General features: G+C 42.6%; 1 pseudogene; it reads left to right on the forward strand.

Moving 5' to 3' along the window:
* The first annotated feature begins 7,903 nt into the window (after window positions 1–7,903).
* LOC116657885 lies at window positions 7,904–11,853 on the forward strand (annotated as a pseudogene).
* Window positions 11,854–12,418: the final 565 nt, after the last annotated feature.

A 12,418-nucleotide genomic window follows, 5' to 3' on the forward strand; every position in this document is an offset into this window, starting at 1 on the left:
ATTGTTCTAAACTATCTTTTCAAGGTTGTTTGCATAATGATCAGACTTAGAAGACAGACTGTCTACTTTAGGAGCAAAAGGTGGCCCTGCTTACTGTCCATGACAAAAGATTCAGGAGCCCTAAACTCAGGGTCCCTCCACTGCAACGCAACAGACTGCATGAGCAAACATCATCTGGCCCTCTTTGCATTGTGCGATGGAAAGTGAGTCTTGGGATTTCCAGTCAAGATGGCAGAGTGGTAGGACCATGAGCTGGCCTCTCCTTGTGACTACAACAAAACCACAACTGAATGCTAAACAACCATTTCTTTGTGTCATTTTGGTTTTCAGAGTATAGGTAACCTCTTTGGTTAAGTTTATTTCTAGGTATTTTGTTGTTTTTGATGTAATGGAAAAGTCTCTGCCAGTTATAAAATTCTGGTTTTTAAAGTGAAAAAAAAAGTGAATGAAGGGCCACAAATGGCTAAATATCCTTCTTTCTTATGGGTGAGCTGTAGTCCATTACATATGTACATGCTGCATCTCCATTATCTATTCAAATATCGGTACATGTGCACTTGGGGTGCTTCCATATCTTGGCAATTACAAATAATGTTGCTGTTAACAGCAGGGTGTGTGTATCTTTCCGAATTAATTCTTATTTTGTGCTTGGCTTTATTCCTTTGATAACTATGTAAGTTTAAAAACCTAAAGTTCTACACATTCTTAGAAACAATGAACAGTGCATATATGTAAATTTTAAAATATACGTGTAGTGGCAAAAAAAAAAAAAATGAGCTATCAAGCCATGAAAGACATGGAAGAAATTTAAAAGACATATTACTAAATGAAAGAAGCCAGTCTGAAAAGGCTACAAACTGTACGATTCCAACCAAATGACATTCTGGAAAAGGCACAGCTACAGAAACTATAAAAAGATCATGGTTTCCAGGCGTTTGTGGAGACGGAGGGAGGGAGGAATGAACAGATGGAGAGCAAGAGATTTTTAGGGCAACGAAAGTATTCTGTATGATACCATAGTGGTGGCTGCATGTCATTATGCATTTGTCAAAACCCACAGAATGTACAACATCAAGAGTGAACCCTAATGTAAACTGTGGACTTTGGTTGACAGTAATGTGTCCATGTTGGATCATCGATTGTACCAAATATGCCACACTGATGAGGGATGTTGAGGGTAGGGGAGGATATATGTGTGGGTACGGAGGGCTATGTGCGAACTCTCTGCATTTTCTGCTCAATTCTGTTTTGAACCTGAAACTGCGAAAGAAAAGAATGGAAAAGAAAAGAAAAGAAAAGAATGGAAAAGAAAGAAAAGAAAAGAAAAGAAAAGAAAAGAAAAGAAAAGAAAAGAAAAGAAAAGAAAAGAAAAAAAAGGAAAGGAAAGAAGGACGGAAGAGGAAGGAAGGGAGGAAGGAAGGAAGAAAAAGAAAGAAAGAAAGGAAGGAAGAAAGGAAGAAAGAGACAAGACTCGGAAGAAAAAAAAATAAACAAAAGAGCCAAAGACCAAGTGACTTATCATAATCGAGGAACAAGACTACCACCGAGAAAAGCAAAAACAGAAAGTGAGCATTGGTACGGATGTGGAGAAAGTGGAACCTCTGTTGGTGGAAATGTAAAATGCTACAGCTGTTGTGGAAAATAGTATAGTAGTTCCTCAAAAAATTAAACACAGAATCACCATGTGATCCAGCAATGCCACTTCTGGGTATATACCCAAAACCTGAAAGCAGGGTCTTGAAGAGATATTTGTATACCCAACCCACGTTCACAGCAGGGTCTTGAAGAGATATTTGTATACCCAACCCACGTTCACAGCAGCATTCCTCATCCACAACAGCCAGAACGAACAGGCAACCCAAGTGTGGCAGGTACACAACAGAACAGCCCACTTACACAGGGAATGCTGAGCAGGCAAATTTCTAAGAGCAGGTAGCAGGACAGCGGCTGCCAGGGGCTTGGAGCGGGGCTGGGGGTTACTGCTTCAAGGCTACAGAGTTCCAGCTATGCAAAAATGGTGGTGTGCCTCAAAAGTAGCTAAAGCGGCAAATGATATTTTATATATATATTTAGCACCAAAGACAGTTTAGAAAAAAGGGCATCCCAAATATGTGTTTGAGGGGGTGGAGGGGGTGGCGGGGACAACATGTGACGTCTGAGGCTAGTTCACAAAAAATACTGCATTTTCCACCTTGCTCTCTTACTCTGAAAAAAGCTAGATACCATGTCATAAGGACACTCAAGCGGCTCTGTGGGAAGCTCTGTGCAGCAAGAAAATGGGGTTCCTACTCCGCCAGCCCCAACTGGCCAGCCGTGTGAATAAGGCATCCGGGAAGCATATCTGCCAGCCTTAGTCAAGCCTTCAAATGACTACAGGCCTGACATCAACCTGCAACCTGACCAGAGATTCTAAACTAGAAACAGCCAGCTGGGTCTAAATTCCTGACCCATAGAAACGCTGAGAAAGTAAGTATTCATTACAGCCTTAAGTCCCTAAATTTCAGGGTAATGTGTTATGCTGCAATAGGTAGCCGATGCTCAGTTTTGTTACAAGGCATGGGATGCTACCACAACAAAAAACCTAAGTGTGGGAGTTGCTTGGAATTAGACAGAGGGCAGAAGCTGAAAGGACTTTCAGGAGATGATGCGTGAACACCTAAAGAGCACAGAAGAGGCTGTTCCTAAAACGTATGGCCTTCCAGGAGGCTCCAAAGGAGGGCTTAAAAGGGGGGGATGGGAAATAACCAAAAAAACAGTAACTGAAAATTAGAGAACAGGGGTTCTTGTTATGTAATAACAAAGTTTAGCAAAATTGTTGTCTGTGGTAACATAGAAAATAGAAAATGTACTTAATGAATTGTATGATTTAAATACAGAGACTTTCTAAATAATATATTTAAAGTGCAGTCTGACTTTTTGCTATTTGTAGTAAAAAGCAGTATAGAGATAAACTAAATTAGGAAGGCCATTGATGAAAAGGAACAAAGACTTGCTGCTTTTGAACACTGCCAGACTCTCCAGACAGAAACAATGCTCAAGTATGGAACAGCTTCCAGACAAACAAAAAATTTAAGCCACTACCAGAAGATCACTGTATGAGAGCAAAGCAGGGTGTGGCTGTAAAATCCAGTGTAAGATCTAGTCTGCCTCTGAGAACCTGAAACAGTGAGGGCTTCAGAAACATCAGGGTCAAGAAAGACAGAGGAGAAAACATTACAGACTGGGAGAAACTAAACAACAGGACAAATGAACGCAGTGTGTGATCCTGAGTTGGATTCTGGACCAGAAAAAAGTTTCCTTCCTTTGGAATGCAGGACATTAGCGGGTGAATCTGCATAGGATCTGCAGAATAGCTAACAGTTCTGCAACAGCATAAATCTACTGGTTTTTGTAACTACACTGAAATCATGTAGGATTAAAACTGCACACTCAAGTACTCAGACTAAGGGGACACTACAGTTGTAATTAACTATCCAGAATTCAGGAAAACAGATTTTACACAGAAAGTGAGAAGAGGGAGGGAGGCTGGACATGATAAAGCTAATGTGATGAAATGCTTACAACCTGGGGGTCCAGGTGAACGGTGCAAAGAAATAATGTATAGTATTTCTGCAACTTTTCTCAAAGTCTACAATTACTGAAAAATCAAAAGTTAAAAAGAAAAAAAAGATGTTAATCCTTCTGGCCAGCTGTCCAATAACCCAAGATGAAGGATGAAACTAGCATTACTCACCAAACTCCTCATGGCCCCTTCTTAACTGAACACTCTCATCCCGTCACTCTTCAGCCCCACCAAACACATACTCCAGACATTCTAAATTACTGTTTCCTGACCTCTCTTAACTCTTTGCACATGCAGAAGCTTAAAGCTTTAACCTGAGTGGAAGATCTCCAAAGGGAAGCACACACAAAAAAGGGAAGGGGATGTCACCTAACTCTCAATGCTGAAAACTTTTTAAAAAAATGCAGAGAAATAATGACAACTCCGTGATGAAGAGTTTTACTCCTCTAAGGGCCACAGAAGTAACCCGGTTCTCTTCAAACAGATGAGCAGTCCTAACCAAAAGGGAAGTCTGGTTAATCCCTGAGGTTCACAAAGCACTAGTCACAAAGCCTCTCTCACCCCAACCCCCACAGCACCCTAACAGTGCTTATACTGGCAGTAAGTTCCTGTATCTGCTGCCAGCTATTAAGAATAGAATGGAACCAAAGGCAAGCATGGGGTGGAGGGCAGGGTGGAAGACAAATTCCTCTAGCTGTAGTAGGGGACACAGGGGTCGTATCTACTTGGATCTGAGTATATTTCCATCTAACACACTGTCACTAACAGCGATACAGATGTAAAGTACCATAAGTCTAGTACGATGCTATGGATACATTCTAAGTTAGTGAGCAATGATGCGTGGGAAGGGGACCGTGTGAGGCTCAAATGAACTGGCACAGATTATCTCAAGGCAATAAATTACCGCTGATTTCTGAATAATAAGCTCCAACTTAGCCTTTAGGAAAAAGTCCTTTCTGCAGCCGGGAGCCTCACTATACAGCCACACATCTCCAAGCCTGCCGTGCCTCTCCTGTCCTGGCTCGTGCCCACCCCTCACTCTGTGGCAGTGCTTCTGTAAATATAAACACATTACGCTTAAAAGGAAATTCTATTTCACAATGAATATTAACTAACATCAATAGTCTCAGAAGATACTCTTCTTAAACAATACTTCATGATCCAAATTGTTTTGTGATTGAATTAAACTCTGCCTATACTATGGAGAGCCTCCATTATTTCAAATATGTACTTGGATTCTTTTACCATTTTCTAAGTTTTTATAGAAACTGTCCTTTATTCAGAGTTCTATCTCACCGTTAACTTTTCCCCTCCCCTTGCTGGCATTTAACAGCTAATATTCAACAAGTAGTAACGTATCTTGGGCCACACAGAAATTCCTGAAAAGCAAAGGCTGAGTACTTTTTAATTTTCTTATAATTGTATAAAAAGCTAACTTATGAACTGTTGGTTTCTTTTTTAAGTAAGTGATTTGGAGAACACAATATTCATATTAAATATTCTGTATCACCACTTACTTATAACTTAATAAGTGATATTTTAAAATATGTGTGAGAATGAATGCAAATGAAAGAATTCAGAGGGAGAGTGATTCGATGATGTCTTATAAACAGCATCACCAAAACTTAGTTCAAATCATGTAGCATCTTAAAATGTTAAAGCACAGACTATGAGTACTACCCATCAATACATTTTATACCATGATTCAGATATATATATATAAAATTTGTTTTCCAAGACAACTGGATGTTAAAGTTTTAAAAGAGGTAAGGAAGGATGGAGAGAAAGATACTCTATAACACCCAATCTTTACAGCTATATTATCACTTAACATTATACTATAGTATTAAAAAAAAAAAAAAAGTCCCTTCCCAAATATTCCCAAGGCAAGCAAATAAGTCTAACAATAATAATAAATTTATAGCATATCTCACAGCCTTTATGGATTATCAAAAAATCTTAGGTATTAAAAAATAAAATGCACAAAATCAAGTTGTACTAAAATTACATGTGTTAAAAGTAAAATTCAAATAGTATTTACATATTAACAAAAATACCAACTGCTAGAACTTAAACAAGTTTGACTAACGTTTTTAATCCAGCATTCACAACTGCAAAAAATCATAAAATGAAAACTTTCACTTCCAGAGAAAAAACTCACTAAATATAGTCATCAGTGATGTATTTATTAAACAATGTATTACATTTAATAATTGTCCTTTAAAAATAACAGAGGGCATATATTAAGATAAACATGGTCATACAGTGAGTAAGTCTTTAAGCAAGATAATGCTCATGAAATGGCAGAACATAAGAACATAAGAACATAACTGGTATGACTCACCTCTTCATAATTTATAATAAGCCCTATGTAAGAACTTCTTGTTCATGGATAAAAGAGCTTAAATAAAATTTCACAATGGTTGTTACAAAAACTGCTTATTAAACCAAATCTACCATTTTTCCATCAGCAACCCAAACAACAAACAGCAAGACAGAACCCTTCTATTTTCACTATCACGAAACCACCAGGTTGAAGAAATCAAAATGAGTATGTGCACTTGCTGCCCAAGATGCACCAAAAAAATACATAAACCTAATAAATGTTCTAAAGCAGAATATAAAGTTGTAATTATTATTTCACTCACAGTTGGAAAATTAATCTCAAAATAAAAAAATTAAGTTTTTTAAATGCTTACTTTGAAAGAAGAAATTCAAACCAAATTCAAATTTGTTTTTAAATAAAATTAGCATTTCAATCACTCTCCCAAATCCTAAGTATTTACAAACATGAAAATGTTACATGATTTAGTTTTTAACACAATCTGTGGAAATATTTTCCAAACTAGTTTATACCAACTGTTTAAGAGTAATGTTCTTTCCTAATTGAAGATGTCCTTTGTATCTTCACTTCGTTAAAAACAATTCATAGTGGTGTTCTTTTCCTATGTGAGCAGTAAGTCCTATGAATGATTGATTCTACAATACTTATCATTAGTTTACTAAAAATTACTCATATTCTTTACAGTAAGTAAAAGTGTAAGCAGAAAACAGATCAGAAGACAGATTAGTATTAGGCAAGCTTTTAGTGTATTAATTAAAAGATGAAATAATCTCAAACAAATGGCATGACATTTAGTCATTAAAAAATAATAAACCATTAGCATTAGCATCACTGGGGGGGGAAGTCAAGAATATATAGAACTTCAAAAATGTTCTATATTATAAAGGAAAAAAGCTGATGAGATTTTTATCTACATGTGAAATCATCAGTTAATAATATATAGCAACAATTATTGCTAACATCACCTGAAGATTTCAAAAGATGACCAGAGTAACACATGCAAGAAATCCCTCTCATGCTTCGTCAAATTTTCAATATTTCAGATTTTCAGATGAAACAGATACAAACCATATTCACAAATATGGCATATTATTTTAAACCTACTCTTTGACTTAATACTCTGTATTAGTCAAAATTTTTTCAGTATTTCAATATTTCCATTCAGCTATCAAGAACTTAATTTTATATGAAAAAGGAAAAAAAATCTATTAAGCAGATGTGCTACATACTTAGCAACAACAAATCCACTTACTTTTTTCTCTTTCTCATGTTTATCCTGAGAGTGAGAGGAAGAATCACTTAAACTTTGATCATACGGCCTGTTAGATCCCCATTTGCTCTTTTTCTAAAAAAGGAAATATATATACATATAGGTATATGTATATAAAATTTTTAAAATAATCTTTTTGTTAGGTTTAAACCAATTCAAGTGTGAAGTGTTTAAAAATGTCTACTGAAGGTTTAAAAAAAAAAGTCTGTTTCAAACTACATAATCCAACTCAGACATCATCCATATATTAGCTACTGCATCATAAAGGGAAAGCTAACCCTAAATGTAACACCAGTGCCATACTTTTGTATACTTATTAAATGTGTGAAACAGACTATACTTTCAAATAAGCAGTAGCTTGTCATTTTATCAGAAAATCACCTCTTTAAAGAGATCAACTATAATTTTCAATGTCTGCTTTAGAAAATAAAAGAAGTTTCAACCAAAAATAGAGAAAGCCATACTGAAGAAGGATGCCAAGACTAGAAAAGAAAAGAAAATATTTGAAGAGTTACTTTATGCCACTAGGAAAAGCAAGAAGTCTTTTAATCTCATACTTTCAGTATTAAGGCATACAGTTTTCTAAAAACTTGTCTTTGCAGTTCATACAGAAAAAAAGAAAGAAAATGTCAGTATTAGACCCATGCAATTTTTCAAAGAACGGCGATGGCACAGGTCCCAGTGGCCCAAAGAGCCCCAGCCGAGGCGGGATGAGGCAAGGTAGCCCCCAGGCCCTGTCTCCCTCCGCCCGGCGGCCCGAGACCCCGGGCCAGGTGAGAGTGCACACCGGGTGCCCCAGGTCGGCCTCCTGCCTCTAGGAGCCTCGTCTCTCCGCGTCCGCCGCCGCTATGGAGACGATGCACGCACGCACGCACGCAAGGCCGTGGGTGGGGCCAGCAACCCGGAAGTGCGGCGCGCGGCGCGGCTGCCGGGGCGACCGTTAGACGGGGCGGCCTTAGACCGGCGCGGCCGCGGAGGGACTAGGAAGCCCTGCAGCCGCGGCGTCCGAGCTTCGGCTGTGGCCATGGCGGACAAAGGCTCGGTGAGCTGAAGCTCAGCGGAGGCTGCGCCGGAGCGGGGACCGCCCGTTCGGACCCGGGTCCGCGTCCGGGGCCGGCTCGGAGCGCAGGCGCCCGCCCGCTACTCGGGCGCTCAGGCGGTCGGGGAAGCCGCGTCCGTGCGCCGGGGCGGGAAGCCCCACCTGCGCCGCGCGCACGCAGACGCGCCGTCACGCCGGGAAGCCGGGGGCGGGGTCTCGGCGGGTGGCGCTGAGTCCAGGAGCGAGACGTGACTGGGAGCTGCTGGTGCGCGTAGTGAGCTTCTCACGTGGAGTCGCGCGCTTCAGTGCAGCAGCCAGCAGCGGCCAGGCCCAGGGAGCGCTGTCGCGAGGTGAAGGAGCCCTTCTGAGAATTTCAGGAGGAGAGACGGACTAAGTACAAGTCGAACGGACCCTCCTCTCCCAGACTGCCTGTCCTGCTCCGGCCAAGCCGGGGCTGAGTTGCGGGCCGCTCCCCGGGCTTGCCTCCAGGGCTGTCTCGCCGGCAGAGAGGGGCAGCGAGGCTTGAGGAGTTCTGAGCTCAGCGTGAGGTTTAGGGAACTCGGGTTGAAGGAGAATGAACTTGGGGGAACACCATGTATGAGGCAGTGAGGTTAGGGGTGGGGGGGGCAAAGGCTTGGGAAGATTTTGTTGGGGGGTGAATTTTGGAAGGAATCAGGCTCAGGGAAACTTGCGGGGGAGTGAGGAGGCGCCTAAGAGTGCTAGTAAATTCCTGTGTCGTTAATGGATTTGGGGGACTAGGTATTTTTTTTTCCTTCTCAGTGGATTTTTCTTGATTCTGAAAGGATACAAAATCGTTGTAGAAACCTTACAAAATGGAGAGGAGTGTAGAAAAGAAACATCCACTGTTACAGAAATTTTTTCCCACTGTTACAATTTTGGGCTTTTCCTTTTCTTCAGCACCTGTTGATTTACATATCTGAGAGCATACCTCATGTAATTTTGTATCGTTTCTTTCATTTAACATATAACTATTTTCCTACTCTATTGTAAATTCTTCCTAAAGATTACCTCCAACCATGGGATAATATTCCATCACATAGCCCGTACGCAATTAGCCGTCTGCTCTCTTTTTGTTAGATCTATGTTTTCAACGTTCTGCTGTCATAAATGACATTACAGGAAATATTTTAGAGAATATATTTTTATTTTCATTTCAGAATATGCTTTTTGGTATATTTATAAAACTGGAGTTGATATTTTTGAAAGTTGCACGTCTTTTCAAATGTTGTCATCAACAGTTCCACTTTTATGAAATATGTCCTTTGCTTATTATTCTTGGGAGTCTTACAATTTTTAAAAAATTGTATGTGCATTTTTAGTATATTTGGGGGATATTTATCCTTTTTAATATTTGTTGGAAATATTTGTATTTGTTTAGGAAGCAGGAGAAAGTCAAGTTCTGGAGTCTGACCTGCCTGCATACGAATTATGACTCCACTACTTCCTTGCTCTCTGATCCTGGGCAAATTCTGTAAAATGGGGATAAGATACTCTAGTATTTTAGTACATATCCTAAAAAATGTGGCAATTGAATCCATGTATGTGACTGATAGGGTTTAAGTGGCAGTAAATGGAAATTACTATTATCAGCTTGTAAATCGGAATATTTAAAAAAAATAAGAACAGGAAAGTTTGACTTATATGTATACACTTTTCTACCCATTTCTTACATGACTTTTATGCTTAGGTAGTTCTCTCTCACCCAGAGGTTATATAACAATTTAAACTACTTTTCCTACATTTTATTTTTTGTTTTTATGTTCTTTAATTTGTGTGTGTGTGTTTATTCTTTAATTCAGCTGGAATTTTTTGAGATGTATATTGTGAAATGAGGACCTAAGTTGATTTGGGGGAGGGGAGGAGACTCTAAACACACCAGTAATTCCAGCACTGTTTGTTGACTCATCTTTCTTAAGTTCTTTGAACTCTGAAGAGTTTTGAACACTTTAAACTAGTGCAAATAACAAGGACTCTGTGGTTAGAGCCACACATAGCCTGGGTTCAGAGTCTAATCTCAAGCCGTGTAGGTTGACTTCTGTCAAGTTTCAGTTTCTTTGTCTGTAAAATGGGCTTAGTGAGCTGTTAGGAAAATTGAATTAGCTGGGTCACACACCCGAAAAGCGCCTGTCCCATACTAGGCTCCTAGTAAATTGTCCCTTTCAAAGTTTTTTTCTTTCCTATTAGACAGCTTGAAGAAGCTTACCCCTTCTCCACTCCTCAGTTTCCCGCCCTGATTTGCCTGTTCCTTTCCCACAGAGGCAGGAGAGGCAGCCCCGGCAGCACAGTGAGCCTGGGTCCTCGGCGGAAAAGCCGCGGCCACCAAAAGTTCTGGTGCCGCAGGCCAACATTGTGCCTGGAGGGCTCACGGAGGCAGAGGTGGCAAAGCTGAGGGCTCGTGAGGAGGGCGAGGAGGTGGTGGGCGACATCATGGAGGAGCTGGTGGAACGAGTGATGGATGCCGCCTACAAATCCTACCTGGAACGGCAGGTGGGCCTGGATCCACATCCTCCAGACCCATCTCCTCTCTCCCCAACCCCTGCCTGCTGGACTGAGACCCTGTCTCGCGTCCTCAGTGTATTCCATACACAGTAGACTGGGCACGGGAGACCATGCTACAGATGGTCCAGTTGCGGTTCATGCCCCGAGATGAGGGAGAACCCAACCTGGCGGAGGACCCCACGTGGGCTGAGGACGAGGAACCCACACCTTGCCCGATTGACACCTGGGCTCGGGGAGCCGTGCCCGTGCGGTGCGCGCCCTCCTTGGTAGCACGGAAGAAGAGCCAAGGCAGAGTAAGCCCAGCCCCCAGCTACTGCCCGCCTCCCGCCTCCCGCCTCCCGCCCCACCACATCTTTGTTCTCTTTGGGGCCTCTCTGAACTTCTCCAACCTTAGGTCCTCTGTCTCCTGTGTCCGCGTCTCGCCGTCAGTTTTCTTCCCTCTCCTGCCTGGGGTTCCCATCTGAGAGTTGGGTCCCAGCCCCAGCCTCCAATTCCCTGCTTGAAACCTAGGCCTACCGTCGCCAGGCTTCGGTTTGAAGCTGCCCTTCCCCAGTCCTAGCCTCTGCGTTCTCACCACGCACCTGGGGCTCCCCACTGTGGCCCGCAGCCCCAGATCCAAAAACTCTGGCCGGGTTCCTAGTGGCCCAGCGGCTGGGAGGGGGAGGCCAAGTTGCTGCGTGAGCTGTGGGTGGGCCGCACCCGCGTACTCCTGCAGGGCCTGGACCCCAAGGATCAGGAGAGCCAGGATCTTCAGAAGGGGCCTCACCCCGTGCCTGGAGTTCTCAAGGCCATGTCCCAGGTGGTGAGGAAGCCCACGTTGCTGCCGAAAGTGCTGAAGATGGCTCCTGGTGCGAGCACATGGAACCCAGCCACCCAGGAGCTGCTTAGCCATGCTGAACCTCAACAGGAAGACAAAGAGGGCAGCACCTCTCGTCCCATCCACACAGGTGGCCCCAGAACCCCAAGTGACGGTGGCACAGCCAACAAAAAACTCAGGTCCCCAAATATCATCACTCCCCTCCAAGCACCTGCCCCATCCTGGGCCCTGAACCTCAGGCAGTGGGAATCCTGCCTACCTTCTGTCTGCCTGCCAGAAATAAACACCTGAGTTGCTTTAACAATTGGCCCCATGCCTGTCAGTTTCTTCCAAGTGTGTGTGCTCACAGAACTGGAGAGGAGCAGTTGTCCTGCAGGCCTAGAAGATAGAACACTGACTCCCAGGAATAATTGCATTACCACCCTTAGGAGACCCTGCTTTAGGGCCAAGGTGACTCCCCAGCAGAGACAGTCTGGAGAGCCATCTGTCTGTCCACAAAGGAGCAAACGTAAGAGTTGCGAGTGGGGGTCTGTCTCAGTTTGGAGCATTCATCGAGTCTCATTCCAGTAGGGGAGGAAGGGGATGGCCCTGCATGAGCACAGAGTGATTCAAGGCATGAGGAATTTGATTTCCAGTCCCTGGGTCTCTCTCAGTTCACCTTAGAGTGCGAATCCAAGTTTCATCTGGAGACAAATCTGAGCCTACGCAGGGCTCAGGGTAGTCCCAGCTCTCTTGACCTTTGACATGGGCCAGCATTGGAGTGAGGCAATCAGGTTACTAGGGAAAACAAAGGAGGAACTCACTCTCAGGTTCAAACAGGGAGCTCCAACACATCCAAGAGAGAATGCCTCCTTAAATTTTGTGTC

Source organism: Camelus ferus, chromosome 19 (assembly GCF_009834535.1).
Source record: "Camelus ferus isolate YT-003-E chromosome 19, BCGSAC_Cfer_1.0, whole genome shotgun sequence".
Classification (NCBI taxonomy): domain Eukaryota; kingdom Metazoa; phylum Chordata; class Mammalia; order Artiodactyla; family Camelidae; genus Camelus; species Camelus ferus.